This window comes from Lathamus discolor, chromosome 2, assembly GCF_037157495.1.
Source record: "Lathamus discolor isolate bLatDis1 chromosome 2, bLatDis1.hap1, whole genome shotgun sequence".
Classification (NCBI taxonomy): Eukaryota; Metazoa; Chordata; class Aves; order Psittaciformes; family Psittacidae; genus Lathamus; species Lathamus discolor.
In genome coordinates this window covers 20998029-21017062 of record NC_088885.1, presented here as the reverse complement: position 1 = coordinate 21017062, position 19034 = coordinate 20998029, and the positions used below count along the sequence as shown (strand labels likewise).

General features: G+C 38.2%; 1 protein-coding gene across 7 annotated transcripts in view; it reads left to right on the top strand.

The window, feature by feature from the left end:
• Window positions 1-19034, top strand: part of ZNF385D (zinc finger protein 385D) — a 426940-nt gene that overhangs the window by 15087 nt on the left and 392819 nt on the right. Inside the window, exon 1 of one of the 7 annotated variants that reach the window (XM_065666053.1) lies at window positions 17809-17883. The exons of 4 other annotated variants lie outside the window; for them this stretch is intronic. The gene's annotated coding sequence lies outside the window, so the exon portion shown is untranslated. Of the gene's footprint in view, window positions 1-17808; window positions 17884-19034 lie in introns of those variants that run through there. 2 more of the 7 variants (XM_065666057.1, XM_065666056.1) reach the window with 2 other exon arrangements.

Here is a 19034-nt window from a genome sequence, read left to right as displayed (position 1 = left end):
GAAGGGACACAGCATTGCCTGACTCTTTTGAACAGTTAAAGGGAGTTTTCTGGCAGTGAGTGAGGAGCTGGTTTTAATGACTTGAACATATAGGGGCATACAGGCAATGTCTGCACAGTGGTTATTTGCATTTTAGAAATGGGAACAGGTATCCAAGGAATTTACTGAGGCAAGTTAGTAGGTTTTTGACAGTAGAGAAAGATGCGTGTGCTGGGGAAAGGTAGCATCTGTCCAAGTCTGCATGTATAGGGGTTATATGTTGTTGGCACTTTTTGAAGTTGCTGATCAGTAGCTTCTTGAGTAAACAGTTTAATTTTAAAAGTGTGGAATAGTTTTGAATGATGAAATATGAAATATTATAGCAGTGATAAGGAGAGCAGTAGCAAAGGTTATGATTAAGAAGGAGACAAGCAGTAGAAGCAAAACAGCAGAAGTCCCACAGGTTTTAATTCTAGATAAAGGACATGATACAACTGAGCTTGCACAAAAGTTAGTATAGTAGGTTTAAAAAGAGATGTGGAGAAGATTATATATTTAACTGGTTAAAGAAAGCAAAGAGGAGTGTAATACATGGTGGTCATCAGTAATGATCATTCCAGTTCAGCAGCTGAAAAAGGTATTTGACAAGTATGCTAATGACAGAATAAAACAGCAGAGAGAGGCTTTTTAAATCTTTTTAATCCTGGCTCTTAATTGAAGCCAGGAAGCAAAGGAGAATACTGAACTGAAAGTCTTCTGGTATCTATTCTTTCCCTGTGGAAAATTTACAGTTCTCCAAGTAGAAATACAATTATTTTTAAGATATGTAATTCATACAGTGAAAAAGTTGCAGGTTTGTGTGTTTGTGGAACTGACCTGATTTGTGGATGAGAAAAGTGAAGGCAGCTTTCCTATATAAAGATCAACTCTTTAGATTAGCTATTGGATTAACAATGAGGTACTTCATTTAGTAACGTTTTATCTAAGAGGACAGAAAATCATAGACCTGCATCTTTTAATAAGCAAGTTCACATAGAGTGAGTAGTGAATGAATAGTGCCTCCCAGTTCTCATCAAGCAACTGATCAGTTCAGGCTGAAAGGGGTATGGGTGTATCGGGGGGTTTCTTTCCTTTTTAATTTTTTTTTCCTTTTCTCATTTTCTCATTTGAGCCCAGAAATACAGATAGTTGGTCTGCACCTGCAACTTCTTGTTGTCTGTGAGTAGGTATCACTAACGATGTCTTTGGAGTTAGTCTGATGTTTCCGATGTTTCAGTGGAAATCGAAACAAACACTAGGGGCGCTCTTGGATGTTGAAATTGGTGCTGGTAATGTTCTTTCTGTGAGGGAAGGAAAATTCAAGTAAGAGGCAGTAGAATATTGTGATATTGGACAGTAATAACTCTTTGGGGCATGCCAGGCAGTGCTTGTGTCTAAATCAAAGGATGAAAGGGAAGGTACCTCTTGGGGCAAACTGGAAAGATCAAAGGAAATCCTAAGGGTGTCTGTGGTTCTAAAACTGCATAGAGACAGCAATGTTAGCTGCACTGGAAAGACTGCACACAGTGGTGGTTGCTAGCAGAGTCTTTAGGGACATAAGAAACTACAGCACAGTAAAATTGCTAGTGGAGCTACCTAGGAGACTGATAGTCAAGGTTAAAATGGCAGTTCCCTAGTTGAGACTGTTTGACTGCTCACATTACTTGAAAGTGAGACAGTAGTACAGCACAGGGACTCCAGTAAGTTAGAGGAAGTGGATCCTTTTATTGCTGTCAGCAGCCTTTTGCAGTCCATGCCACTGCCATGCAACTGGCAACACGTGGAAGTAATTCATGCCAATCTTTTATGCCTATGTCTCAGCCTACTAAACCTGCTTTTTCTGGTTCCTAGTCTAGATTTCCTTCTCCTGGCAGTCTGAGGCTCCCTAACGCTCTTGATTCTTCCCTGTATTTTCCTAGCCCTTTTTCTGTCTTCTAAGCCATTCACATCCAGTAATTGAGCAAACAATATTTTTCCCTAGCCTAATTTTCCCAAGAGTCTTTAGCCATGTTCCCCAAAAAATTCCAGCTAGGACAGACATGGAACTATGAAAAATAGCATTGCAATTAAAGTTTGGCAAAGTTCTAAGCAACGGAAGATGGGGTCTTCCTGATAGCAAATGATGGCAGTGTTCATGTGCAGTGCTATCAGTTCTTCCTGTAATGACAACTTTTGACATATATTGACATAAAAAAACATTGTCAAAAGTTTGGAGGAACAAATTATGCCCAGTGCTCATACTCAGAGTGATAGGAGGCATTTGAAAGAAAGGGACTGATGAAGATAGATGGAAATTAAAAATACACTTCTCTCTGATGCTGTTGCTTAATGTTCTTAGATGTGGCAGTCAGGGATACTTTGTCTAAGGGAAAAAATGCATTCTTTTTTTGTCTTTAAAGTATTGTGTGTTTGATAGGGCTTTGTGGTATTTGTGTAGATATTGTGTACTAATTTTTAAATGTTAAATTACCACATTGTGCAATTTGAAAAGAGAATTCAGATATAACACATGAACATTCATTGAATTTCCTTTTTGACACTGAATAAATTCGATTGCAGAGAAATTCAGCATTGAAGTGAGGAAGCCATGTTTTATGTTCTTATTTGGACCTCTGTCTTTGATTGAATAAACTACATTTTCTTTAGGCCTTTTTAGAAAACAAAGTTTCCTCTGAATAAATTTTTATTTTAGTGGATAAGGTATTTCAGTATCATACACAATTGAACCTGAAATACATACATATATATATATATATATATATATATATATATATATATATATATATATGTTGTTACATTTTTATTTCAAACTAATCCTTCCTGGTCGTAGAGTAACTGTCTTCTAGAAATAGTTCCTATTTTCAGTGGGAAGTTTGTATCCAGAATAACTGTTCCACTTCAGGCAGCCGTGTTCTTTCAGACTAAAATATCTTTACACCTGAATTAGTTGATCTGCATGCCCTTTATTTCTTTTATGTCATTCACCATTTCAGTGCTGGTATCCAGCCAGTTTTGCCCCCTTGTATTTTAATTCATGTGAAGTTAATGCAGCTGGAATCACACAATTTTCAAATCACCATGCTTTGTTCACAACTACAGTAGTCCAGGGCTCCTAGACTCTCTTCAGAGTGAGGAACAGTGTCCTGGCTATGTGAACACTGAAATGAAAAATTCTTGGCATATTTGGAAGCATGAATAGAGAAATGCAGAAAGGGACCAGGCCTGCTTCAAAATAAACAAACAGGAAGGGAGCAAGCTAAGAAAGTGTCTTGGGAGGACTCTAGGAATAAAAGCTGTCTTAGTGCCTGTATCCTTTGATGAAGTACAGGGCTAAAAGTGGGCTGATGTGATGAATGTGCCATGGTGCTGCATTGCCCTGAAACATTTGTGTTTCAGATGCAGCAAGTTCATTCTGTCCTAAAGGCAGATTTAAGTTGAGCATCTTCTCTTCCTGTTGCCTGGTGCTAAATATGCCAAGCAAGGAGCTCAGTCATGCCAGTTATGCTTAGCCTCTGGCACTGTTAAAGGCATTCCCACAAAGATGGTGGAGAGAGCGGGCATCCTTTGTCCCCAGGCACGGAGAAGAACAAGCTTATAATTTGTTCCGTGTTATTTTGTTCGCTGCACTTGCATTGAAAAGCAAGTGAAATTTTCCAGGGATAAATGAAACAATAGCCTGGGCTGGGATAATTGACTAAGTTTGGAGTGGGTGGGAGCAAAAATGAAAATGGGCACCAACGTGAGCTTGGCTTGCACTGTGACCACCCTTGCATTGGAGGTCTCTCAGAAAGGCTGAGTGCAGAACAGCTGAAATTGCAGCCGTAGATGCTCTCTTAGGAAGTGTCCTGTTTTTCTGTTGGAAGTGTCCTGTTTTTCTGTTGGTTCATGCGATGGGCAGATACATGCCAGAAAGGGAATGGGAGTGTATGGTTGGGGAGAAGATGAAGGACTAGACCCACTTGGGCTGCTTCAGGTATGCAACATTTGGCAACAAATCACTCTCCTGTAGCTGCAAACAGGGCAATAGCACTAGGCAGTGTTTATGCCATGTTTTCTTTCCCCTGCCACTAGATCACCTGTTTTTGCTCCTTTACAGTTTTAAGCCTCTTGAAGGCATGCCTCAAGGCAACATGCTGATAATCTGTGGAGCTGTACATTGGAGTGGGTATTGCTGATGCTAATACCCACTCTTACAATGCTGAACATGTCAGTTATTGAACAAAGGCTCAGTACAAAAAGGCTTTATGATCATCAGAGTGCTACTAAGGTATGATAGGAATGTCATCAGATACCAAAAGGGAGGGAGAATACATGCACTGTTTATTGATGCTGATATGGAGGGAGACTTGTACTGGAATAATAGTTTTGTGTAGTGTATCTTTAAAGTTGTCTGTAAACAGCTCAGGGTAGTGTGACCCTTATGGAGAAAAGTCTAAAATAGCTGCTGAGGATCTGAGACATCTCTGTAAGGAGTGAAAGAGGGCAGAGGAGACATGTGTCTGATCTCTAAATGCCAGCAGAAGGCCAAGAAAGCAGATCAACTGAGGGGGAAGTACCTGGAAAAAGCAGGGTCAAGCAAGAAGGGCATCTGGGCAAAGGTGGAAATAAACAGCTCTTCAATAGACTGTACTGTTGATGATGAACATCCCAAGACAGCCAAGCACTATGCACTGTGATGAGGACAGGAGGCCAGTTAGAGACCACTGAATGATCACATCTGTTTTGCAGCATTTTACCACATAGGAAAGGGAGACTTTGCCTTCATGATTTATAACCTATTGACACTAACTTATGAGCAGTCAGAACTCCAGGCATGTTCTGTTACATCTCCATTGTTGTTTTATATTTTGTTGTTTATATCCAGTTAATAAACTTATTTTTTATGGTGAAAAACATGGCGAAATAATCTCTGAAGTGCACATTCCTCCTAATGACATAAATTCCTAATAACTTGTTTATGTAAAGACAAAACATGAATTTTCTTATGTACAGTAAGGAATAATTTTTCCTGCCATCTACCCTCTAGACTCCGACTGGGAATGTATGATGCAGCTCTGACCCAGATTCACTTACCCTCTGGACTACCTCTTAGAAACACCCTTTTTCATTGTTAGTAGCATCTATAAAAGCCCTTTAGCTTTGCGCCTTCTCCCCCCCCCCCCCCAAGTCTGTTAAAGGGGATCTCAGATATAATTGCACAGATTACAGCAAAACGCAGCAGGCATACATGACACAAACGCTGTTGCTTCCAAGCATCCAGCCTTGTCACCCCCAGTTTACTTTCAGTCTTACAAGTACCTAGTTCTCTTTCATTGGAGTAAGTGCAGCTGAGTTTCCCAAGATCCTGGCTAAATAATCTCACTGCTGCCTTCCTCTGTGTTAATACATGGTATTAAGCCAGGCTATGAAGTGCCCTGGGGAAGACCAAGACCTCATTTCTCTCATTAGCCTCAGAAATTAATGGAGAAGGCTAACAAATGCTGTTAGTGTTCAAACAGAACTGAAAATCTCGATCAGTTGGTTGTTGTTTCCATGAGATCAACTATGTGAATTGATGTATCAGAACAAAACTAGTTGGCTGTCTATCAATAGGAACTGAAGTGGTGAATTTCTAGTTGGTAATGACCACAAAGTTAAGAAACAGCGCTCATGTTAATGGAGTAGCACTGAAAATAGTTTCAAATGAAGGCATTTTCCCAATGATGTTTTGTTTTGTGTTACCACAGTCACAGATGGAGAATGTTAATTTAAGCAACAAACCCTTTCTAGCTGACCAAGCCTCAAAGTATTGGTGACCGATGAAGTTGGTCTAGGAAAACTTTTCATTGTTGTTCTCATAACCATTTCCTAGCTCATGAAACACAATGCAACTGCATAACAGTGATGAACGTAAGATAATTGACTGCTTAATAATGGTGAATATTGGGATGTACTTTGGTAAGTTGGTAAATAGTAGTCTGCAGATTTTGAAGAAATCTATCTTGTAAGGAAAAGCAGTCTTTTACAAATACCTGATGTATAACCTGTTTCACTGAATGTCTTAACACAATTTACTTACACTCCTTTTGCATTTTTTGCAATATATGAGGTATGTATGTGTATGTATGTAACTTTTCAGTAAAATTATCCTTCTAAATTTTACATGAGCATGTGCAACTGTCTGCTTTTTAGAGAAAAGTGCATGGGTTTATGGTCAGGAGTTGTCAGAAAATTGGCACCTTTGAATAAAAATTAGATAAAATTCTGAGAAAAATAATTTGAAATTGTAACCTTTCATTTTTGTGCATTATAGCTGACTTCATTAGTTATAATCCTTCAGGTAATGAACAAAGATGATTTGTATGTCTGATTAAGACCAGTGTGACTGGAATTTCGAATTCAAGGACATTCTTTTTTCCCTCGCAGAGTCCATAAGGCAAGAATTGTTTGTTTTGTATTTTTTCTTTTTTCTTAAACTTTCAAACTAATAATTAAAGAATACAATAATCTCCTTGGGGAAAAAAAAAAAAAAAAAGCTAAATGCACTACCCTATTTAGATTGTTTGACCTATTTAGGAAACTAAGAACTTTGATCTTCTGGACTTTATTCTGTCAGTATTTGGCATCTACCAAGGAGTGCATCAGTTATTACCAGTAAATATGAAACACCTATGAGCTACAGTGAGGTCTCTGAAGAGAAAGCAAAGAATTACAGATTCAGTTTGCTGTAATTTAAAATGTGAACCCTAAAGTAAATCAAACATCAGGTTCATGAGGTAGAAATCACTGCTTTTTGCTTTCCTGTTGTACATGACGTGATTTGCATGTTCATGACACAGTCTAACTGGGAGGAAAACAAAGTTAGTATTTGAGAACATCTGAAATGAACTAATGTTGTGATTTGTGCCAGATGGGTGCCTGAAGTAATTACAGTGTCAGTGCTTCCTAAGTAGGGTAACGATACGGACCTAAATCTGGTCAGTCTGAAGAAATCTATTTTGATGAACTTTCAAGTCTGTTTAGCTCAGACATATGTTGAAAGATAACCTAACGGGATGTTACTGCAATCTGCTTGTATTTCCCCAAGGTATTGAATACACCATTGATGTAATTATACTGACGATGGTCTGTACAAGTACTGAGACAAAAAGGCCAACGCCTATTGTTTTTCTGCTTAGTACGAAGCCTAAAGAAAGAATCACTTTCACCTTGGTACTGCGGTATGTTAAGAGCTAAACTTTCTTGGGAATCTTTGTTGAATTTATTTTTGTTCCAGTTATCATAAACTTCTGGATTTGGGTGTTGAAAGGGGAATAAAAAGAAACAACATAAACAGTTAAACAAGTCATCTCCTTTCCTTCCCATTCCTCTGGTGCAGCTTAACCCAGACATGTATCCTTAACCCTTCCTAGCATCACCTTCCCTTATTTTCACTGCAGGTTAGGTTCAGTATTCCCTAGATCTTTTGTTGAGATGAAGTGTGGGAGGTAGGGTCACGTACCATAATGCTGTATTTCTGCCCTTCTCTGTTTTACTTTTTTCTCTGCCATTCTCTTTTTTAATATCCTTGCTCTAGAGTGGCATGCACAGGCCAAAGTTCCCCTGGGGGTGTCCCTGCCCTAACATGGCTTCCCCACAACTGCAGTCCCGCAGGGAATCTCCCTTTGGCATGGAGAACCTCCTGCCCAGGCCAAATCTCCACTTGCATTTACAACACCATGTCTCTCATCCCTTGTGGCTGCTACTGGCTCTCTTAAGCCTCTCGTAAATCTGCACAGCGTTTTGGGTACAATGGGTGGTTTATGCTGGTTTCGGAGCTCTCTGGAGCTGGATGTCACCAGCTCAGAGCTGCCTTCCACACAGGGCACTGCTGCAGCCCCCTGTTGCCAAAACCCTGCCCTGGGTACCCAGTACACATCTGTAGTGCAGATTTTCCTAATCTTTTCAAGTTTTACTCTACAAAAAACAGTGCACAGGCAGACTTGAACCTACAGTACTGAATTAGGTTAGCTTTTGGAGGAAACAGTTACCTTCAAGGAAGGGCTGTTCGATGAATAGCCCATAAAGAAACAAGACTTTGTAAAGAATTATTCCTTAATTCTTGGTTTTGTGTCTTAGTCCTTGTGTTTCATTAACATCGGAGTCATCTTTCACCTTAAATAAGAAGAGACAGCTGTATTTCCTCACAGACTCCTTCAAGATTGCTTTTTAGAGGTAAGCATCATACTCATTTACCTTAAGCTGCAGAATGCTTCATGCCCTTATTCCTCCTTTTAATATGTTATTTGCCATACTACTGAAATAGTCATTTAGCTCATTTGGATGAAACAATTTTTCAGTGAGCAGAGGCAAAAGAAAGCCTCAGTGCCTGGGAGCAGGCACTGTCTTACCTGTATGCTCATACCTCCAGCAGCTGATGGTCATCTCCTGGCCTCTGTAATCTGGCATTTCAGCAAGGGTACATGTCCGGTTTGCTGACTCAGGATACACAGCCCTTCCTTAGTGTCCCACCTAAATCTTGGCAGATGTGTCCCAGCTGTGTCATCTAAAGAGCTCAGGACTCAACTAACTGATTTATAGTTCATCTGTGTGAGCCCAGTAGCGTTGGTTCAGGTTGGGGTCTGAAGGCTGAGAAGTGGAGCCTTGGTTAACACTTCCTGCATGTTTTAAAAGCTGTTTGAGTTTGTTTTCTAAGTGGTCATATTCTAAAATTTATCTTCACTTTAAGGAGAAGAACTGGGATTTGAATGTCTTTTTGGATACCACATATTGAATTGAACGCTTCTAGACTGCAGCTTTTCTAACAGACGTATCCTATTCATCTGAACAGAGCAGTTTGTATATAAATTGTCCAAGACCTGTTTTAGTCAAAATAAGCTGGCATTCAGGCTTTACGTAAGCTGAAGAAAGTATCCTTTTGCAAAGCTGACTGCAAGTCAGTAGACCAAATTGTGTAAAATTAGAGTTTGGTATTCCAATTTAGAATTACATTGAGAATGGAGGGTAAAAGGAGAGATCATTTTGTGCTGAAAGTTATGATTAGGACAAAAATAATTTTAGCATAATAGTCTCTGTTTGGAAAATGGGGTTTCATTAAAATCACCCTTCAGCTGAGCCTATCAGAGCTGTCAGTCACAAGAAGAGGCCATTAGACATGAAAATGTCCAGAAAGATTGTAGGTGCACAGCCTGTCTGTTTGTATCTTCCACGCAATAAATACCACCACACATTTTGATTTGGTAAATATGAGAACAGTCTAGTCAGAAAGGCGGAAGCAATGAATTTCTGAGGTAAGATTCTTGTGTGTGGGGGGGTGGTGGTGAGTGTACAACTTGTTCTGAATTCTGTGAAGAGCTTAGATGATACAATTTTTTTCTGCCTTGTAACTCATCTGTAGTGTTGTTGAGTTTGGTTTCAGATGTGATGTATATGTATGATATTGGACATTGCGTAGTGCTTACAAGTTTTGGATAATCTGTGACTTGGCAAGACATCTGCTTTATTGAGGTTAGGAGGTTAACTGCATGTTTTACCCCAAGAGTTTTTCAGCAATGAAACACTAGGGTCATCTTCATGAAAAGAATTATAAATAATGCCAAAACACTCGTATCTGTTATTGGAGTAGTATATATCCCAAGGTGATATTTTAAAAAGAGAAACCTCTTTCATATTTGTAATATTTTCTGCACTAATTGACTTGGAGGCCTTTATAGTGCTAATTGAAAATGCCAAAAATCTAAATAATAGTATTAATGTACAATAGTTCTCTTTTTCTGTTTTACTACTATTTCTAAATTGCTTGCTTTCTGAATCTTTCTGAATGAAATGGTACTGAAATTGCAGTTCCTATTTAGAGAGAGTGAAAAAAGCCAAGCTTGGAATATTTTTGTTGTCTGTGATGGATGCTTGACATCCAGTATTTTTGATATATATAAATAGATGGCAATTGCCATTTACCCATCCTATTTTATGTGACATGCTATCAAACTTGTTCTGTCTGCATGCAGCACAATTTCCACAGAATATGGTGATAGCTTTTGGATTTAGCTTTGAGGGCTTTTGTATCAGTTGCATTTTCTGATTTATTTTAGTACATGTATTCAAGCCATTAGAAAGCGAAGGCTCTCAGATTTATATGCGTGTGATCTGAGGAGAAATAACACTTGTTAGTCTAAGGGTGGCCCTCAGCCAACAGACTCTTCCTTCAAAAGAGTAACTTGACCAGTGTATGTACTTTGGTTACAAGAAAGAAGCAACCAAGTATGAGCAGGTTTTTTTTTGTGTGTGGGTTTGTTGTTGTAGTGGGTTTTTGTGTGTTTGTCTTTCCCTCGCTATTGTTACATTCTGTATTGCATATACAATATATCATAGGCAACTTTGACTTCTACAAAGACAGATGGTTTCTTATGAGAAGTTTCCCAACTTCCTTTATTTTCCCTCACTTTTATTTACATCAGTCTTCAGTCAGCCTCCTGTTCCCTAACATGTACAAACTCATCATAAGATGAAGACTCTCTTTGGACTAACAGCCATAATATATCTTTGTACTTGCAGTCTGGCATGGACTGATTGGTTTTTGACAATTAGATACCTGCAAATTTCAGCAGCTGGTATGTTTTATCCAGTACATTGAGCGCTATTGGAGTGGGCAAAATCAAATAGAACTAGCACTATACCAGAATAAACTTACACAGGCAATGAGTAGTGGACAAAATAACTAAGAAAATCAACATTTTCTTTAAAAAAATAAAAAAATCCTGATGTCATTGTCTTGATCCTCAAGGTAAACTGCAAAAAAAACACAAACCCAAACAAAAAAAACCACCATTAAAAATGAACATCAGTGCTAGAAATAAAATTTCATTAGATATGAAGTGCAACAGTGACATTGGTGTTATGGCAGATTATCGTTTTTCCTGAGTAACACTTCCTAACTCCCAGCTGTTGTCTAGGAGCTAAGTATTTATTCCTCATGCTTGGGTAATGTATTATGAGTTAATTGCTTCTAGCCTTGCTAAAAGTGTTTTTTCTGCTCAGTAAGAGTCTAGCTCCCCTTTTCTAATGATTGTCTAATTGCTCTGGAACCCAGCTAATTATATAAACCGAGTGTTTCCAGAGTTTTACTTAGCTTGATGTTCCTCTGTTTTTCAAGTCTGGTCAAAAAGCTTTTGTTTCCTTCAATACCTCTGTTTCTGCTGATGTAAGAGAAAGGTAGTATCTCTGCAAATGCTACTTCAGCTGTTCTTAATGCACTCTTCTTGCTTGTCCTTGTCTCACCTGGTCAGTAGTTGGAGGTTGTAAAGATTTTTGGAGGTTGTAAAGACTGAGTTGGGGAGAGATTAATTTCATTCACCCTTGAGGCACTTAAAAACTTCATCATGGGGGTCAAACTAATCAACTAGGCTTCCTTTGCAATGGAGAGGAATAGGCACAAGCAAAAGATACTTTTGTTCTTTTATTAAATGGGGGAGAAAAAACAGTCTTAACCTTGAAAAGGTCCATCCAGTTCATGTTTCTACTTTTCACTTCAAAAATGACTGATTCTGGAGCAGTGTTTCTGCCCGGATCTCCAGGATACAGTCTGGACTTGGTGGCTTACCAAAATCAAGATGGAGGAAAGGCCCATTGATTTCTGTGATACCATTCAGGTGAGTGCATTTAAGTATAGGAAAGCAGTGACTAGAGAGCTAATTACTGTTAGGGATTTAGGAATAGGATGCTGGTATTTGTTAGTCTGCATGCAGAACAAAATGTCATTAAAATAGTAATTTTAAAGTCTGCATTAGTTGCACTTTATATCTGACTCTTTAATGCTCTACTACAGTGGACTTTACGTACCAATATTGTTTGCTTTAGTGGCTGACATGTAATTTTGGGTGAAAAATGCTGCACTTAACCTCCTATTATTAATCTTTGAGACTTTTGTACGCTTTCCAAAACTGAATTACATTTGAATTCTGTAGTAAAGTGTTTTAACTAACCTCTTCCTCATCTGACATTTCAGTAGTGTGGCAGTTTTTTTTCTCTGCCTTGAAAAAAAACAAACCCAAAAGTTTTATGCTAATGTTACTAGTTATCATTATACTAAAATGAAGATCAAAGAACTTATACACAACTTGGAATATATTTTGTAATTATTGTGGTAGACAGTGGTTTTTTTTTTTTTTTTTTCAAAACAGTACTCCAGGGTGTCTCCAATTTCTAAACTCAATTAAATGAACTACAGCTCTGTTTTAATAGGTTTCAAAGAGAGACATGTTCATTCCCATCTGCATATGGTGTTTTTACCTGGAGCCTCAAGAAGACATTTGTGGGCAAGTTAATTTTAAAAGGGAAAGGAAGAATATACTAAAATATGTCTGTGAAGATTTACTAAAGGTTGCTGAACTTTCTATATTGTGTATTAATATTTGTTTTCAAGTGATGTGCATTTAAGCTGTGTATTGTTTTCTGGGAAAAAAAACCCAACCCAAACCTCCTGTTTTCCTGGTTATGGTTGGAATGTATTTTCTTGTACTACCAAAGCAAAACCTAAAGATGTAGGTAAGTACCATCACAGAAGGAGAAAGAGACAGGCAAATATGCTGTACTTTTGGAAATGCTGCAGAGATTTGAGATGTTTTAGTTATAAATTATTCAATTTCTAGGGTTGCTTTCCTAGTAATGCAAGTTCATCCATAGAATAGATCGTAAGAGGCAGTAGCAATTACAAGTATTTTTAGCGAATAAATATTAGAAGTTCTAAGAGAGCCATAAAACTAATTATACCTTTTTTAAAACATTATGTTTGAGCTACAAATAATTCTGAAATAGTTCTGAATACCTTTAAGTTCATACACTTCTCAAGTGTAGAAATTAAATGTTTTGGCCCGCAAATACACATCCTATATGCCTATACACTGTGCAATTTGTACATAGTACAGATCTGACTAATGGTGTAAAGTTGATGTGCAAATTTAGTCCCAAAGAGAAATATGTGTAACTTAGATGGAAAGTTGCAAATTTTCTTGTATCCTTGGCAAGAAGTAGAAAGGATTTAAGTGATAAATTTGTGTATCTGCTTTTAGCTGATAACCATTTGGAAACTTCAGTGAATTTAATCTGCCAGAGCTATTGTATTTGGAAGTTTATAGAATGCAAGACCAAAAAATCTATTTCCTGTGACTTTACAATTTAATATAGGGTTATTAATGCTGTCTTAGTTCAGCATATTATTTTTTTCCTCTGCTTTACAATGACATATTATTTTGTGCTTGCATATTTTTCTTATATGGAAAACTGTTGGTTTTAGTTTCATATCTGATTTGGGAGATGGGAAAATCTTTTCACAGAAGTGTTTGTTTATCCACTTTTCCTACACGCCAGTCTAATAGGTGGTACAGTTTGAATTACTGTTATTTTATAGAAGGTCTTTAGAGAGAAGGATTTAAATCTTATGGTCTCATATTCACTTTTTCATTGAAATAAAAAGTAAATGGTTTTGATGGTCTGTTACTAGTCATAACATTTAGATTAAATGGACTAGAAAATAATCATGCTTGAGATAAGAGTGTCCATAGAGTGCGTAGCATGTCATCCTTTACAACTGTCCTTCCATTTATATTTGTTATTTATTCACCTTCCTCAGCAAGGACAAGCAAGATGAACTATATTTGAGTCAGTAAATGCATTGGAAAGGGGTTAGTTCAGTGACAGTGCCTCTCTGTTCAACATAGCTGGATTTAAATTTATTAAAATTCCACATCCTGCATAAAAGCATTTAATGGAAACTGGACAGTTGGACATGGATTTGTTTTGAAATTCAGTTAGTTCTTCAATGACTAAGGATGCACTCAAAGATCCACAGTAAGATTTTCCATGTGTATTCCTTGGCAGTTGGTTAACAAAGTGACGATAACCTAGTCTGTTGGGACAACTTCAAGGTCCGTGGAACTTACAATTAAAGGCCAAGTAATTTTTTGTGCCTGACAAATTGGTGCTTTCATTACCTCTTTGTGAGCAAAGGTTTTCTTCATTACGTTTGTAAATTAGTACTGTTTGCTGCTGGCCTGTAAAAATACTACTATAAAGCAAATAATGTAGATCAAATAGCTCTATGACAGTGGAATTAATAAATGATTAGATAATCAATTTTTATGATTGATTGCAGAAAATTAAGCAAAGATGACTTGTTGGCATTTAAGTCAAGTAAGATGATCTCTGTAGCCTTTTAACTGCATGTGACTGAACAGTGAAAAGTAAACGGATCAGATAACTGAAGTCAAAATAAAAATTCCCATTGTATAATGGGCTTTGAATGAGCACCAAAGAGAAAAAGCTGGAAGTAATGCAGTACTTGCTCACCTCTCTTGAAATATTTTCCAAGTCAGCTACCAGGGCAACTTATGCTGCTCCCAATTCCATTCTCGTGTGATGTTCTGTTGTACTTTTATTCCCTATTTGCATTTTATTAGCATTTGCGGAAAGCATAAAAATAGAAACATTTAAAAAAGCACTCAGGTCCATTGTCACAGCTTAGACTAATTACGCTCACTCATTTAACATGGCTTTGAATTAATAGCCAGGTTTTATTTGGGTTATTAAATCAGGGACTTTCTTATATAAAACACTTGCAAGTTTTAACAGGTATTTTGAAATGATGTGCAAGATGGACAGCTATTAAGGTTGCTAATATCCCTGTGCCACTACTGTGGACAAGAGAAGAAGAGAACATGCCTTTCATGTTCAGGCACAGGGAAAACTACATATATGTCAAATTTCTACTGTAGGTAACTGAGGGCCAGATATTCACATACAGGTACACAGGGCGTTACTTGTCTGTGACACGTGGCCTCCTGAAAGAATGTGGCATGAATGTCACTGCTTATTTTCTCTTCCCACAGTACTACTCTGATCTTGCCACATCCCATGGTATTTCAAAGGCATAAAGAGGTTTTGCCTGGTGCTGTTTCATTTATCATAACTGATTATTTCATCTTCTCATTTTCTCTTGGAACAGTGAACATTTTTCCCAACTTTATTTTTTTTAATATGAAGAGTTCAGAGCACTTTCTACATTCTCTTCTGTGTTTTGTTCTCATCGTGTCTTTCTTGTCTCAGACTGGTTTTACTGACAGCCTGCTGCAATATTAGTGAGGTTGCACTGGATTTCCAGGCAGATGCTTGCTGAAATCGTTGGAAAGTTGCAGCCCTCTGAGTCTGTCACACAGCTATTTCTGCTGCTGTGGCCTGCAGGCTTTTGCTTCTGGATGAGATCCCTATGTGCATTTCTGCCAGTGGGCACATGGACGTCCTCTGCTACTCAGCGTGTGTTAGTGTGTTGGAGCTTACTCTACCGGAAGGTTTTGGCAGTAGTGTCACTCATCAGGTTGAGTGAATGCATCCATGAAACTTGGGCATGACAGTTACTTGGGGAAGAAGAAAATAGTAATATCTTTTGTTCTCAAATGCTTTTTACAGTTAATGACATCTTAATAAACTTCATTGCACTCATTAACTTGAAAATAATCAAATTTCAGTAACATGTTGTGAAGCAGATAAACTATAAAACATAGCCATTTTCATGGGTAATATGAGGTGAAACCTTTGCTGTTCAATTCAAACTTCGAGCTTTGTGAACAAGGCTACCCCTGTAATTTTAATGAGGTGACCTGAGAATCTTTAGCTTACCCAAAAGCTGCAGATTCCAGTGATCTTGAGAAAACATAATGAAAATCAGATTTTAAGTTAATATTGAATATTGCAGAACTCGTGATGGAGTCAGAATTTTCATAATTCACAGCAATTCCATTTCCACTGAATGGACTGATTGATCCCAACTTTATCTTTGAGTGTCATTTATTTTTGTTGTGGTTTGTTTATTTGGGGAGGGTGTTTGATTTTTGTTTCCGGTCTGAGGATTCTTTATGATTTATTTTTAAGTAGGTACAATTCATTTGATTATGTGCCAAATATGATGATTTCCTTTTAGCATTATTGAAGCCCATTGAGAAATGGTCAGATTCAAACCTGAAATGAAGCTGGTAGTTGAACAGGAGTTTATTCTCCAGCTGAAGTCACTTGGACCTTTCCTCTGCCTCACTCTTTTCTCTCAGCCCACTGGGCTTTGGGATGACAGCTTATCACATGGAGAGACTACTTGAGCTAGCTTTTTCTGTCATGAACATTGTAGTTTCAAGCTGAGTGACACTTAAGACAGAATTTGAAGGTTTTTCAGTGCCAGAAACTGGTAGGTGCATATATTTATAATTATGCTGGTGATAAACAAGGGTATATGGACACAGAGAAGTACTATTATAACTTCTGTTGGGAGGCTGTCCTGAGTTCAGCAGTAGCAGTCATGTTTTCTCCTTAGTAGCTGGTGCAGCGCTGTGTTTTTGAGTTTTGGCCTGGGAACAGCGCTGATAACACCGATGTTTTTAGTTACTGCTCAAATGTTTGGTCTGACCAAGGACTTTGTGAGTCTCATGCTCTGCCAGGGAGAAGGGGAGGCCAGGAGGAAGCAGAGACAGGACACCTGACCCAAACTAACCAAAGTGGTATTCTATACCACAGCACATCATGCCCAGGATGTAACGGAGAGTTACCTGGAAGGTCAAGTTCACTGCAGGGTTGGACTAGGTATCAGTCAGTGCTCGGTCGGGCTGGGTATTATCGGTCGGCGGGTGGTATTTATTGTCTTCCCTTGTTATTGCCTTTATCATTATTATTATTGATGGTAGCAGTAGTGATATGTGTTATACCTTAGTTACTGGACTGTTCTTATCTCAACCCACGGAAGTTACATTCTTTCAATTCTCCTTCCCATTCTTCCTGGAGCAGGGGGAAGAAAAGGGGGGGAGTGAGAGAGAGACTGTGTGGCTGATTTATGGCTGACTGGGTTTAAACCATGACAGAGGTGTCGGTGATATATCCTTAGACAGATTATATAGTATGAGAAAATACCAGTAAAACTTTAATTAGGTGTGGAGTCTGCTGTCACTCCAGTAAACACACAAATAAAGCCGTATTTCTGTTCCGTAGTGTAGCTGTGATGATAACATATGGCCTCCAAGCTTTTAATTTTTTTTTTTTTCTGGAAACATTTATGAATCAATACTTAGCCCTTCTGGTAGAGAATAAAACAGCAATTAGGAGCATTCCCTTACCCATTGCCTTTTCTTTCTGTCTCAGCACGTAGGCATATTATTGGTCTAGGTGGGATGAAAAGCGAGCAAGAGCTATTTAGAAAACCTCTTTCAAATACTGGACACCTACCCTATTATGTTTTTTTCCTAATATAAAATGTCACTTACATTAGAGATTTTTATGATATTTTGACACTCAGTAAATATATGAGTTTGAAATTAACTAGACTTTTCCCAGCACAGTGATCCTGATGTATCCATATTCTTCAGTATTACATAGGGTTTGCATTTTGGAATCCTGATGCACCTAAACACGTGTATCTGTACCTAGAGGAAAAGGTATGTTGTAAGTGCATGTAAATAAAGTGCTAGTATCTGAATGTGAGTAATTTTATATCTTGCACTTGCAAACAGTATGCTTTAGAAGAAATATTTTTCCTTGGAAACTCTGCTTGCACGGATAATTAAGGGAAAAAAACCCCATCATGGCTGCAGAAACTGTGGAAGGATTTATGTTTGTTCTCAGGTGTTCTTTTGTATTTGAGAACCTCACTTGCTGGGCTTCTCTTCATGATTGGGAAGGTGTGTTTGGGATGGGGGTAGGTTGAAATTCCAGGTGAGACTGTTCAGGGCAATTACTGCCTGTGCAGGTGCACTTGGCATCCTGGCAGTCACACCAGTAAGACCAGACAGTAGTTGAGATGAGTCTGCAACCTTTGACTCAGCAGAGTCTCCAAGCGGATCTTTCTCTTGCATCCAGGTATTAATTTTCTTATTAAATTATATTAAAAATAAAATGTGTTGGTAATTTGGTATTTCAGTTGTCTTGGTGTACCTGAAATTTTGTGAAGGTGAGTGATGTGGATCTAAGGTATATGACAAAATGTGGCTGTGCAGCATGCTGTTTGCAGAGTGGAAATTCTGTTGCAGAGGTTCAATTTATTTGTTTTAAATTGTAGGTTTTTAATTAAACAAGCAAAATGAGAATAAAGCCAGGCATTAATGCTGTTACCTATTTTGATATTGAATCCTATTTCAGGTTCCCTGTTCATTTTCAGGCTTTGAGTTGTTGAAGGTTTTTCTGTTGATAATACCTGAATGCATCCTAGATACTAAAAGGAGTAAACTTGGAGCTTTTGGTAGAAAACAGAGTTTCTGGCACACAGGAAGTTTTGGAAACAGATTGTGAGTGTTAGAATAAGTCTATTAGCGGGATGTTTCTGCAGAAATGATCAACACTTAAAAGTCAACAGCTGAGATTTACATTATGTGTAGGTGTTAGACTTCATAAGGTACTGTTATGACTGAAGCAGTTTATGCATGTTGCAGGCTGTCCCAGTGCTCTGAAGACCGAGTTGTCCTGTGTTGCACTGGTTTTACGTCCAAGCATAGGGGTTAGAAGCCTAGCTCTGTTTTTCTAGGAAATAAACAAATAAATGAATAAAAAGGCAGCAGAGTAGTGAGGATGGCCTAGCAAAGCAACATCTAGGTCGCAGAGTAACAAGAGAATGGTTATGGGAATGGCACCTGCTTGTGTTTCTCTGAATGAAGTGGATTTCATAAGGCAGGAAAATGTGGTTTCCGTTGTTCCTCTTGTGCAAAGAGTTAATGATGTTTTAATGAGTTTTGGGGTTTTTCCTTGGTGTTATCTGCAACTTTTTGTGAGGTTGTGTGGCTGACTGTAAATGTACCCTGGTGCTTGTAGGGTTGCTTCTTGTAAGCTCCATCAGGTTTCCAGACTGGCTGTTGGAACTGCTGTAAGTTTAACTATTTTTGTTTATTAGAGTTGAAAAATGAGGCAGTAGGAGGCTGCATCTCCTTCCCACAGCTTTATCCACTGGCATAGAGGGAGTGGGGGGAAAATTGTACCTTAAATGTGGTGTTCAAGATTACTAGACAGAGGCTCTAAAA